The sequence below is a fragment of the Dipodomys merriami genome, unplaced genomic scaffold, assembly GCF_024711535.1.
Source record: "Dipodomys merriami isolate MVZ:Mamm:240054 unplaced genomic scaffold, mDipMer1.0.p SCAF_79, whole genome shotgun sequence".
Lineage (NCBI taxonomy): Eukaryota > Metazoa > Chordata > Mammalia > Rodentia > Heteromyidae > Dipodomys > Dipodomys merriami.
In genome coordinates this window covers 5,645,001-5,658,937 of record NW_027206390.1, presented here as the reverse complement: position 1 = coordinate 5,658,937, position 13,937 = coordinate 5,645,001, and the positions used below count along the sequence as shown (strand labels likewise).

General features: G+C 36.4%; 1 pseudogene; it reads left to right on the top strand.

Moving 5' to 3' along the window:
* Positions 1-5,885: 5,885 nt before the first annotated feature.
* Positions 5,886-7,206, top strand: LOC138818902 (vacuolar protein sorting-associated protein 37A pseudogene; annotated as a pseudogene).
* The last annotated feature ends 6,731 nt before the right edge of the window (positions 7,207-13,937 follow it).

Below are 13,937 nucleotides of genomic sequence, written 5' to 3'. Positions count from 1 at the left end.
GTTTTTTGGAAAAAATAAAAAATAAATATTCAGAAATGAAAATACCGACCAAAAGAGAAATATAAACAACCTGTGGAAAATTCTTTCCCTTGTCCTTCGCAAAATAGACTATAATTACAAAATCTGAGTAAAGCAATTTCTCCTCAGTGGATATTTTTAAAAGAAACAGAAATTATAGGATTCATACAGCGATAATATTTTAAAGTGCTAGAGATTCCCGCAAAACAAGTACCAGCTGATAATGGGATGAAAACTGAGAAGATCTTACAACATACATGAAACAAGCATTGGAATATTTTGCCACTCTGGGCAAAGTGCAAGCCTACTGAGAAAGTCACATGAAAGAAAAGGGATGGGCAAACAGAAAGCATAGTAATATGACTTAGAAAATGACAGATATTAGTCAAAAATTCAGAAATAAAGCCCAAACCAGGAAAGATAAAGATAACAATCGAACACACTAGAATATTAAGGAAAAAGATAATGGTAAAGTAATGAAAGACAAAGTTTCACCTTGGTTTTAGAAGGCATAAAGAAAATGAAAACAATAGAACAAAAATTCTCCTGAATTTATAAAAGATATATAAATGCATACTGAATGTTTACAGTATATCAGAGGAAAATTTACCGACTGCACTCAGCAATGAAGAATCTTGCATTTAGCCCTCTAATTATTGTTTAGACTATAACAACCGTATATTGATAAGCAAGTAGAGGGATAAGAAGATAATCTGTTGTGATCTCCAGCTAAATTTAGTCAGGTGTAGCTGGCTGGTTTCAGGAAATATTCCCTCTGGAAACATGTGCTAATAAAGTATACATAAAATATCTGCTTATTATGCTTATACAGTTATTTTATAACATATTATACTTAGATAAGCATAAAATTTATGCATTCTAAGAGAACTCCATTATTTCTAGTAATACATAGTGTTATATTGTTTATGGCTTATTATTGCTTATTGCTAGTTAGTACTAAGGGAAAGACTCACACATGTATCCATTCCCTAAAGGTGCAGTAAGGAAGTCAAACAGAAACTCTGATTACAGAAATTGGGCTGGGACTGTAGCTCAGTGAACTTAACATGCATAAAGCTAATGATTCTACTTCCTAAACTAAATCAGATAGATGTTATATAGAAAAGCAGATGGACATGACAACTTGTACTTCTCATTGTTGCAACAGGTCCACCTGTATCCTTAAACAACTGGTTTTTGCCCATCTCCTCCACAAGTTATACTGACATCAAAAATAGTGAAAGCAGGGGTTATACTGTGGGGGAAGGACATACAAAGCAACAAAGAGATAATCTTATAAATGCGTTAGAAACACATGCACGAAAGAAAAAAATCATTAAAATACACATCTAAGGGTTCATTTTCCTGACATCACATTATCTGACCTTTTCCGCTTGCACTGTCGGTGCGGGGGGGCGGGTAAGGGAGAGAAGGAGAAGGTTTGGGATTGGGTGGGAGGGGGGGAGGCTGGGAAGGGATGTGAAGGGTAAACAAAGGAAGAGGCTGCAATGCTTGGTAAGAAATGTACACATTATCCTGCTCATGTAATTGTAACTCCTCTGTACAGTATGTTCACAAATAAAATAAAATTAAAAAAAAAAAGAAAAGCAGATGGAGAAGGACAGACAGACAGTCAGATAGATGGATGATAGGTTTTTTTTTTCACAATTTTGGGAGCTACAAAAGTAAATATTACTTCTTGCTCTAGGCTGTATTAAAAGGGTCTGTTGTGGCCTTCCTTTTCCTTGAATTCTAGATTACTATCATTTTTCTGTTCTGAATTATTTTCAATGATTATCTCCTTGTCCAAACATTCTTATTTATTAAGGAAATTAGGCATATTATATTAAGCTACTTCTTTTTATTTGATATATATTTTTATTGCAAAGATACTGTACAGAGGGTTTACAGTTACATGAATATGGTAATGAGTACATTTCCTATAACTAGGCTCCTTCTAAATGATATAATTTTGAGCCAATTAACTATGAAGATTCCACTACCAAAGAAATTTCCGTGAGATTAAAATCTACATAAATGCAAAACATGCAGTTTAGCCATGTCACAAATAATAATAACAAGAACTACAACAACAGCAATAATAAATACCTCTTGAAGCAGGTGATATTAAGACAAAATCATTCTTATCAAACACAGAGGGAAATCTGGGAAATACGAAGCTGGCCAGCCTACCTTGGTCTTTCTCTGTACTTTCTCTAATATATTCAAAGTCCTGTAAGATATTTCATCTCCAGATTTGTGCTCCTTGTTATTTCCTTATTTTTTCTGTGTTCACAGATTTTTGATACTAAATTTTGTCTTGGGCATCCTTAAGAATCCAACACTTCAGACATGAACATATGTCCCTCAAGGATGCCTACAAACGCTGTGTCTCCAAGACCATGCCAAGTCTCTAAAATTCTATCTGAATAGACTATGGAGATTCAAAGTATTCCTTTGCTTCAAACCCCTTAAAATAACCGTATTTTACTATTGTCATGCTCTACTTTTGCCAAATAAGTATCAAGTGTCATAATTCTTTGGAACAATTTCCTTTCCTTGTTGTAAAAGCTGACAGAAAAAATTCAAGTTGGAGAATACTTTTAGATTTAAGAAGTCTAAGACTGTGTTCATGCAAGCTTCATTTCTTAAGCTGGGTGGTAAATTTTAAAATTCTCATTAATCTTTCTGAAGCCAAGTTCTTTCTAAATAAGAAGTAAAGCATATAAAGGATTTCTTTGGGGGGGGGCTTGTTGTGGGGCCTGAACTCTGATCCTGGGCTCTACCACTTGAGCCACAGCGCCAATTCAGGCTTTTTTCTTTTTACTTATGTGGTGCTGAGGAATCGAACCCAGGACCTCATGCATGCAAGGCAAGAGCTCTACCACTGAGCCACCTTCCCAGCCCCATAAAGGATTTCTTAAAAGAAAAAAAAAGCAGGCACATTTATTTAGAAAGAAAAAAGCAGGCACATTTCATTTTAAATTTTAATAAAGCCAGAAAATTTTGTTTCTGAAGTTCATAGCTAAAATACAGTGCTTGGGATTAAATTTATCAGTAGCAAATGTGAGCAACAGTAAAGTACACATGTCTATAATACCTGTCAGGAGGTGGAAATGTGAGGATTTCAGCTCAAAGCCAACCTGTACAGAAATGTCTATGAGACTCATCTCCAATGAACCAGCACAAAGCCACAAGTGGTTTCCCTTATTTGCAACAACTAGAATATGTCTGAGACAAGCAGAAAAAGGTCAGATAAGATTATGTTAAAGGAAATGAATGCCAAGATAAGGACACAATTGTGTTTTTTTTTCTTGCTTGCTATTGCTTCTAATGTATTTATAAGGTACCATGTGATTTCTTTGTTGCTTTGTATGTCCCTCCCCTATGGTATAACCCCTGTATTCATTGTATTTGATGTTGGTATAATTTGTATAGGGGAAGGGAAAAACAAATTGTTTAAACAAGGATATAGGTTGACCCATTGCAACAATGAGATGTACAAGAAAACAGGGAAAACAAACTTTACAATTTAGGTGGGGGGAACGGGAGAGTGTAGTTGTGGAAGTGGGAGGGCAAAACAAACTTTACAATTTAGGTGGAAAAACAAACTTTACAATTTAGGTCGGGGGGAACGGGAGAGTGTAGTTGTGGAAGTGGGAGGGAAGGGATGGTAGGGGGAAAAAAAAGGAGGAGACAACAATGATTCAGAAGCAATATACTCATTACCTTGCTCATGTAACTGCAACCCCTCCTCTGTACAGTGTTCTCACAATTAAAAAAAAACTTATTTAAAAAAATTCCAGAAGTGGACCAGTGCCTCAAGTGAGAGTATCACTCTTGACTAAAGACGCAAAAGTGCAGTGCCTAGATCCTAATTCAATCCCGAATACCTGCGCGCGCGCGTGCGCACACACACACACACACACACACACACATACACACACTCATCTCTAAACAATGTAGTATAGAATATGAGTCAAATTTTACATGATTTGTGAGTCTGTGGGTTGAGGATATCTTGGATTCATTTGCAGGCTTTACACATATTCTGCAGAGAAAGCCAATAGAACCTTTGTTCAAGGTATGTTTTTGCTCTCATCCTATAGTATTTTTGCAGAAAAAAATATCTGTACTTGATTCCAGTGCCCTGCATCTTGTATATACATTTTTTCTAATTTGGGAAGGGGAAGGAAATAACAAAATGCTGAAGTAAGGAAAGAGCTTGACCCATTGTAACAATGAGATGTACAAGACACTATGTTAAAAATGAACTTTACAACTTTGGAAGGGGGTGGGAGGAGTTGTGGAATTGGGGAGGGAAGGGATGTTAGGGGCAAAAACAAAGGAGGGGGTAACAATTCTGGTTAGGAAATGTACTTACTACCTTATTCATGTAACTGTAACCCCTCCGTACAATATTTTTACAATAAAAACATATAAAAAGAATATGTTGGTAGCTAATTTAAAACTGTCCAAGCTTACTGCATTGTCTGTGGTTGTGTAAACTTGTTCAAGCACTTTGTAAAGTAGTATGGAGGTTCCTCAAAAGACTCCACATAGAGCTCCCCTTTGACTCAATTTGGGACATTTACCCGAATGATCAGAAACAAGACCATACTAAAGCTATCAACTCAACTATGTTTATTGCAGCATTATTTACCATAGCTAAGATATGGAACCAACACTGATGCTCCTCAGTAGATGAATGGATCAAGAAAATGTGGTATATATACACAATGGAATTCTATGCCTCCATCAGAAAGAATGGCATTGCCCCATTTGTGAGGAAATGGACAGACTTGGAAAAAATTATATTAAGTGAAGTAAGCCAGGCCCAAAGAAACATAGGTCCCATGGTTTCCCTAATTTGCAATAACCAGTGTATGTATTGAGTCAAGCAGAAAAAGACAGATAAGTTGAAGTTAGGCAAAATGGACCTCAAGATAAGGACTGAAGTGTTTTTTCTTGCTTTCTATTGCTTCTAATGTTTTATAAAGTGATTTTTTTTTCGGTTGTGGGGCATGAACTCTGGGCCTGGGCATTGTCTCTGAGATCTTCAGCTCAAGGCTAGTGCTCTACTTATTTAGCCACAGTGCTACTTCCAGCTTTTTCTGTTTATGTGGTACTGAGGAATTGAACCCAGGGCCTCCTGCATTCAAGGCAAGAACTCTAACACTGAGCGACCTTCCCAGCCCAGGGTGATATGTTGTTGTTGTTGTTGTTGTTGTTGCTTGGTGTGTCCCTCCCCCACGGTATAACTCCTGTTTTCACTGTAGTTAATGTTGGTATAATTTGTGGAGGGGAAGGGAAAAACAAATTGTTTAAATAGGAACCCATTACAACAATGAAATGTACAAGACATTAAGTTGAAAAATGAAATTTACAACTTTGGGGAGGAGTCGGGGGACTAGATGGGGGAGAGGGGGTGTCGCAGCAGGGATGGCAAAGGGAAACAAAGGAGTAGGCAACAATGCTTGATAAGAAATGTGCTCATGGTAGGACGAGGCCAGGCACGCCGAGCACAGCCAGGTTACAATCTGACTGGCTAGCCAGTCTGGAGCACCTGGGCCTCCAAGGGTAGGATCCTGGTTGCTTGTGTCCTGCTTGACAATTTACCTCTCTCCAGCTCTCTCCAGTTATGTCATGGTCCCCCAAACCCGGAGACCAGGAACCTGGTTTACTTGGTAAAAGGCGCCGTTGGCTTGCCCCACGGCCTGCCCCTCTGCTCCCCCCACACACACACAACCGGACTCGAACCTTGGGTATTTCAGGCCACTCCTCTGTAGCTGGAGACCTGCCGGGCAGCCTCTGGGAGAAGCAGGCCCAAACCTTGTAGGCCCTCCTGCCCCAGGGACGCGAGGAGGATGAGCTGGCTCTTTCCCCTGACCAAGAGCGCCTCCTTCTCCACAGCAGGGTCCCTGGTGGTGGCCTCACCAGCCTCCAACAGCAGAAGCAGTGCTTGATCGAGTCCCTCCGGAACTCCCACTCCAGTATAGCTGAAATACAGAAAGATGTGGAATACAGATTGCCCTTCACTGTAAACAACTTGACAATTAACATTAATATAGTACTTCCTCCACAGTTTCCTCAGGAAAAACCAGCAATCAGTGTTTATCCACCAATCTGACATCCTTTAATGGATAAACATGAAATATATGTTACCTCTCAATTAGTAAGCAATTTTACAATACACTCAGATCTTGGAAAGATTAGCCAGAGTCTGTTGGATGAGTTTTGGAAGAATTCTCCTGTTTTAGCTCCCACTTCAACAGCATTTCCATACCTGTATAGTAATCCAGGTGGGCTGCCTCCTTATGCTTCTTAGGGTTTTCCATTTCTTCCTGCATATCCTCCTCAAGAAGCTAACAGAACATAACTTCTTTGTTACTGACACTGCTTCTTCTTCAACAAGTTATACAACAGCCAAGTCTGCTGCTCCTACATTTGGTGTCCTTTCAAGTCTGCCATTGCCTGTTCCCACAATGGAAACTTCAACACCGATAAGCCAAAATGGTTTTGGGTACAAGATGCCAGATGTCCCTGATGCATTTCCAGAACTCTCAGAATTGTGTCACAACTCACAGATATGAATGAACAAGAGGAAGTATTACTAGAACAGTTTCTGAGTTTACCTCAACTAAAACAAATTATTAATGACAAGGGTGATTTAGTAAAAAGTATTGAGGAATTAGCAAGAAAACTCTCCTCTTGGAGCCCAGTTTGGAAGCCAAAAGGCAAACTGTTTTAGATAAGTATGAGTTACTTACACAAATGAAATCTACGTTTGAAAAGAAGAGGCAGAGACAACATGAACTGAGTGAGAGTTGTAGTGCAAGTGCCCTACAGGCAAGATGGAAAGTCGCTGCACATGAAGCTGAGGAAGAATCTGATAATATTGCTGAAGATTTCTCGGAGGGAAAAACTGAAATAGATGATTTTCTCAGTAGCTTCATGGAAAAAAGAACAGTTTGCCACTGTAGAAGAGCCAAGGAAGAGAAACTTAAACAAGTGATAGCAATGCACAGCCAACTTCATGGTCCATTACAGATTTTCCTGAAAACATGGACCGCCAAGAGAGAAATGAGACATAAAACTAAGTACATTATTTTAGATTTAAGGTTTGTAAGTTGGCATTTCATTGAAATGGCTGAATTCAGATGTACTCTACATTGTTTAAAGAACTGAGATTGTTTTTTATATAGATTAGAATGATTATGATCTTTGCTTGGAAAATTTTTCTGCAGTATTTGCACTAAAAACGCCTATTTATCATTGATAAATCCTGTCCTTTTAAAATTTCACTGCTATTCTTATAATTAAATACCTTATGCATGTGATTTTAGTTTTAATATTTTATGAAAAGTACTTAATCTTGTACTTTTAATTTGAAACTGCCTCATTTCTTTATCAAGAATGATATCTTCTTTAGATTATTTTCCTCTCAGTAATTTTTAAGTACTTTCAGCTATGGAAAGATACCCACACCCTCTCTTTTTCTTTCTTTTTGAATAAAACTTTCAAAAGCAATTTGTTTTTAAATATTCATAATACCAGAAAATATCAAACCTGCCAATGTGCCAGATATATACCTATAACATATAAATATACCTATTATATATATATATATATATATATATATATATATATATATATATATATATACCTTAAATAAAAAAATTCAAAAAATGTCTTAATTACATTGCTCATGTAATTGTAACCCCTCTGTATGGTATTTTCACAGTAATAAAACTTTTAAAAAATTAATTTAAAAAAATTTAAAAAATATCTCTATGGAAACCTAATCACCTTTTTAATCCTTTCACAAGTCCTCTAAACTGAATGATATATTTTACATGTTACTCTGCTACCCCTGCATATATTTTATTGTCCTAAGGAAACTCTTTAAAAGATAGTCTATTGATTGATATTTTGTGTGTCAACTTCCCAAAATATGTTCTGCCCTCAATCCAACTAAAAAATTCTCATCTTCATCTTCCTTTTTGAAAAGTGAACACCTGTCATTTAGATAAGAATCAATACATGATTTCATTCACCAGATATTCAAACTGTCATCTCAGTTGTCAGGAATAATAGAGTTCAATCAATATACTCATTTATTCTAGATCAAACTCTTTGATACATTCTCATGGCATTGATAACAAAACCAAGCATCAACATATATGACTTTATTTCATCTCATGTTCTCTCTGGAATGTTTAGAAAATTGTCTCTTAAATGTACAGCCACAGAGTAGCTATATTTAGTTGATTAATAAATTATTTTATTTACTAATCTATTTATTTCAGTAATGGGACTTGAACTCAGGGACTCAGTGTTATTGTTCCTTAAATTTTATGCTCATGGCTAGTGCTTTACCATTGCAGCCACATAAGAGTCTTACAGATTTACATGCCTGTGTGGGAATCGAGTCATGATCTGAGATGTCAGCCTCCTGAGTGGCTAGGACTACAGGTATGAGCCACCAGTGCCCAGTTTTATACTTAGTTTATTTTAAATTAGATTTATTCAGAAAGGCATCTAAGCGAAAATGCTATTTTTAATATTTTAAGATCCAAACTACCTCCAGAGTCCTCTCCTCATTGTTGATGGACTCATTTGCCCAGGGATGACTATTATTTGGGTCCTTATAAGAAATTTATGACAACATGTGAAAAGAAACAAATTTGTAATTTTATACTGGAAAGTCAGAGTCTAATTTGCAGGACTAAACATAGTGAATACTCTCCAGCTGTGAACGCGTGAAAACTATAGACAAGGATGATCAAGAATGGCCTCAGCTAGGATTCTAACCAGTGAATTCGAGGCTAGTAACCAGGGCAAATACAAGGCTTCATGGTTCAAATTTGATAATGAACTCTAAGGGGAGCAATGGACAATCAGCTTCATCTAAAAGACTAGCTGGGAGTGGGATTCTGCAGACGTTGTTGGTCATGAGCTTTTCCAACCTAATAGGGATTGAGATTTATTTACACATAATCTCTCCAGAAGAGGTCACTAACACCATGACTGTCCATTCATTGAATTGTGTCACACTAAACAATGTCATTTCATCAAAAGTGATTTAGAATTACCAAGATCATCTTGAAAGACATTTAAGATGACTCCTTTCTTTATTCCTTCTGAAAAACTTTGATGGATGAATCTGGGAAGATGAAGGACAAAATTCACTCACTTTTGAGGCTGGGAAGGTGGCTCAGAGTGGTCGAGTACTTGCCTCCAATACATGAGGCCCTGGGTAGGATTCCTCAGCACCATATAAACAGTAAAAACAACAACAACAACAACAACAAAAACAAAGGCCAGAAGTGGCACTGTGGCTCTAGTGGTAGTGTTCTAGCCTTGAGCTGAAGAGCTCAATGACAGTAACCAGGCCTAGAGTTCAAGCCCCACAACACACAAAGAAAAAAAAAATCACTTTTTTTTGTTATTGTTCTCTTATGCCCGACAATGTTTTCTTCTCATAAGAATTTTGTTGAATATGAGATTCTAAACTTCTCTTTCTGTTTTAGTTTTGCTCTATTTTGTTATGTCTTTCTTCCATACTTTAAATATTCTCCTCCATTTAATTGTTGCTTGGAAAAATATAGAAGATTTTGATAAAATCTTTATCTTTGTCCCTCTGAAGTAAGGCTCCACTATGTGTGATTTTTCTTTCTTTTTTTAAATTTAATTTAATTTTATTGTAAAGGTGATGCAAAGAGGCTTTATAATTCCATAAGTAAGGTAGTGAGTTCATTTCTTGTCAAGCATTTTTACCCCTCCCTCATTTTTTCTTCCACTTTCCCTCTGACTCACCACAGCTAAGAGACATTGTGTTAGAACCAGACAGTCTTTCTTTTTCTCTTAAAAATATATTTTATTATTACTGTTCAGCTAATACACAGATGTATTGTACAGGTAATGTTATAATTATGTAAGTCAGATAATAAATGTATTTCCTTTTGAACTCTGCCAGCCATTCCTTTGCTCTCTCCCAGTTTTTCTCTCCCATCCCTACTCACAGTTTCAGTTTAATTTAAATTTAAATTTTATTGTCCAGGTGTTGTACCTAGGGGTTACAGTCACATAAGTAAGTTAGTTAGTATATTTCTTGCTAACATTTTACTCCTGCCTTCATTTTTCTCCTGCTTACCCTTCCCCCAAGCCCTCCCCCAAAGTTGTACAGAACATTTCCAACATACGGTTTTGTGAGTATCACGGTTGAATTGGTTCTCATCTTTGTCCTTTGACTCACCATTTTTGTTACCCTTCCCTAATTGATATAAACATTTATACAATATCCAGGGTACCAAAATCAAATACAGTGACAACAGGAATTATACCATAGGGGAAAGTACATGTAAAAGAAACAAAAAAAATCCACATAGTACATTAAAAAAGCAACAACAACAAAGAAAAACCTCCTGTGCCCATATCTTGGGATTCATTTTTCTTAGCATCATCTTATATGATCATATGTACATAGCTATTGAGCTATTCTGTTCATCTGCTAAGATTATCCTAGATGTATACTATTTATTACACATAAGGGAAACCATGGGACCTATGTTCTTTTGGGTCTGGCTTATTTCACTTAATATGATTTTTTTCCAAGTCCTTCCAAATGGGACCGTGTCATTCTTTCTGATAGAAGCATTGAATTCATATATATCTTCTTTTTGGTTGGTCATGGGGCTTGAACTCTGGGCCTGAGCACTGTTCCTTAGCTCTGCAGCTCAAGGCTAGAGCTCTACCACTTGAACTACATTCCACTTCTGGTTTCTCTGTTGATTTATTGGAGATAAGAGTGTCAAGGACTTTCCTGCCCAGGCTGGCTTTGAACACAATCCTCAGATCTCAGCTTCCTGAGTAGCTAGGATTATAAGCATGAGCCACCGGCACCCAGCATATATCACATTTTCTTGATCTATTCATCTATTGAGGGACAGTCAGTTCATTTTCTACATACTGTCTAATGAATACCACTGCTGCATTTGTTCTCCCTTTGTCCCACCTTTTCTGTGCCCCCCCATCCTTCAAATGACAAATAAAGGAAAATAACAAAAACAGCAGCATCAACACCCAAAATCTCATTTCCATCTCTTGGAATTCATTTCTTTAAATATTATTTTATAAGAACATGTGCACATAGTGATTGTTCCTTTTTGATATGCTGCTATGAATATCTGCCAATGGTCTCACTGTGTGGTGGGTAACTTTTTTATTTCTGCTGTTGGTGTTCTGCCATTAAAATATGATTTTTTAAAATATTTTGCTTTGTTTTCTGTAAGCTTCTGGAATTTCATATAAATTTTGTTTAATTTTCAACTATTATCATTTGATCAGCTGTTCTGGCCTTTGTATTCTTGTTTCTCTGGTATTCATTATACATATATGATACCTTCAATAATTATCACATAGATGCTGAATATTTTATTTCTTTTAATTCATTCCTTTTTCTATCTCCTCAATTTCAGATTGGTAACTGTCTATTGAAAAGTCTTTAAGCTCACTGATTTCATATGTATTTTTCCCACTACACTGATGAGTTCATCAAAGTCTTTTGTTTTCTGTTTTATACTAATATCGTCAGTGATATTTTAAAAATTCTTTCTAATGTTACTGTCTCTCTCCTTACCTGTATGTTTAATTCATGATGTCCAATTTGTTCACTCCATGTAGTAATTATGATTATATAATTCTTTGAAATTGTCAGTCTGAAAATTGTTATATTGGATTAAAAATTCATACATATTTTCTGAACCTGGCTCTTAGTGTCTCTTAAATTTTTGTAAAAAGACAAATACATCAAGTACATAGAATACAAGTAAAAAACGCCAGTAGTATGAGGATTTATATTTATATGGCTGGGCATTAAGATCTATTTCATCTTTGCTGTACTTGTAGGTATTAAAAGTTCTTTACTTTTTATATTCTTGTTTTATTTATTCCCCCCTGCTGGATTTGGGGAAAATAAAACACCTTGCTGTTATATAGCCTTTGTTATATCACCATCAATCACTTATACCCAAACCCTGTGGTAGGTTTGAAAGGTATCTGTAAAGATATTTGCTTTGTATTTTATACCTAAGTTTCTCTTGCTTTCCGTTTTCCTCTGTTTGCTCCATCCCAGAACCATCACCCCAGTCTCTCTCTTTCTCTTTCTCTCTCTTCCTCTCTGTCTTCCTTTCTCCTCCAAAATTTTCAGTTTTGACTTTCCTAATACATGACAGAAAGGCAAGAAGAGGCTGGGGTTTCAAACAATCCTTTCCCTATTTCAAATCACACAATAGTGGCACCGTTTTTCTTAACCAGAAGCCCATTCTTGCCAAGAACAAGATATTTTGGGAGCATCTCTTTTCCTCGGATGTCAGAAATTATTAAAATCTGAGCATTGTGATGGGAACTTGTCAAAACTCTTACAGGTAAATTTCATAAAAATATATCTTCATTACTCCCACTAAAGAAGTTTCTCACCAAGTTGTAACTGAACCTACTTTTCACCCAGTGTCTAGCAAATTAAAGATGTTATTGTGTGTGAGAGGAAACTGAGTTGATTTGAACATGGATTACCCCAACCTATCTTTGTGTTAACAATCCATCCCAAATGTATTATCATGCACTGGAGTTAATAATATATGCAATTTATAAGGATTAACTGCAAAGGCATTGAAAATCTGAAAATGAATCTGATTTTTAGATTTAAAGGCAATTTCTAGCATATTAAACCTGTGCATGTTCTTAAACATCATAAACAAATGAAGCATTCTACATACTCACGATACATGTATGAGTGATATGGGGGCAATATTGAAGTAGACACAAGCTCACAGGAATGAGAAAATATCATCATATTATCCAAATTACACAATGAACCCTGTGGTAGCTATCTACCCACATATTCTAATAACAATATCAGAGGAACTTCATTAGGAAAGTCTTTTTTTATGTCGTGCTGACCAATCGAACCCAGGGCCACAGGCATGCAAGGCAAGCACTTTACCACTGAAAAAAAGAAAAAAGAAAAAAGAAAAGTCTTTTTTATGAACTGATAAATTTAAATTTTCCCTTAAACTTGATGATGTTTTAACTCGTGGATCTACATTACTAAAAGTTGAAAAGTTATTAGCAAGCAGACCTACCTGATGTGACATTTTACAAATTTCTCTGCCAAAGTTTTCTATTCTTTGTTATAATTGACATCTTGCTGTGATTCCCATTACCCAGTGCAGAAGAAAGTCATTTGTGGATAAACGCAATAAAATATACTTATCGAATTTTGTTCCCCTTTTTTGAACCCAGAATTCATCATTATTGACTGGTGCATTATAAAATTAAACTAAAACTAGGCCACAGTGGGTCATGTTTTCATAATGCTAGGTACTCAAAGGCAGATATATGGAGGAGGGAAGTTCAAAGCCTGTATAGGAATAAGACCGCATGACTCTCCATCTCTGATGAACTAGCAAAATGCTTGTGATGGTTCTAGCTATGAGCCTCAGCCATGAACAATAAGGTTGAGTCAATGTGATTTTTTCTAACGCATTTATAAGATTATTTCTTTGTTGCTTTTTATGTCCCTCCCCTACAGTATAATCCCAGCTTTCACTGTATTTGATGTGGGTATAATTTTTGGAGGGGAAGGTGAAAAATAAATCGTTTCCATAGGGATACAGGTGGAGTCATTGCAACAATGAGATGTACAAGTTGTTATGTTGAAAACGAAATTTACAACTTTTGGGCGGGGGGGGAGGCAGGAACGATGGGGGGGGGCGTTGGGGAGGATGGGAAGGGATGGGAAGGGGAAATAAAGGAGGAGTCTACAATGCTTGATAAGAAGTGTACTGATTATCTTCCCATGTAATTGTAATTCCTCTGTACAGTATTTTCACAATAAAAAAAATAAAGAAAGAAAG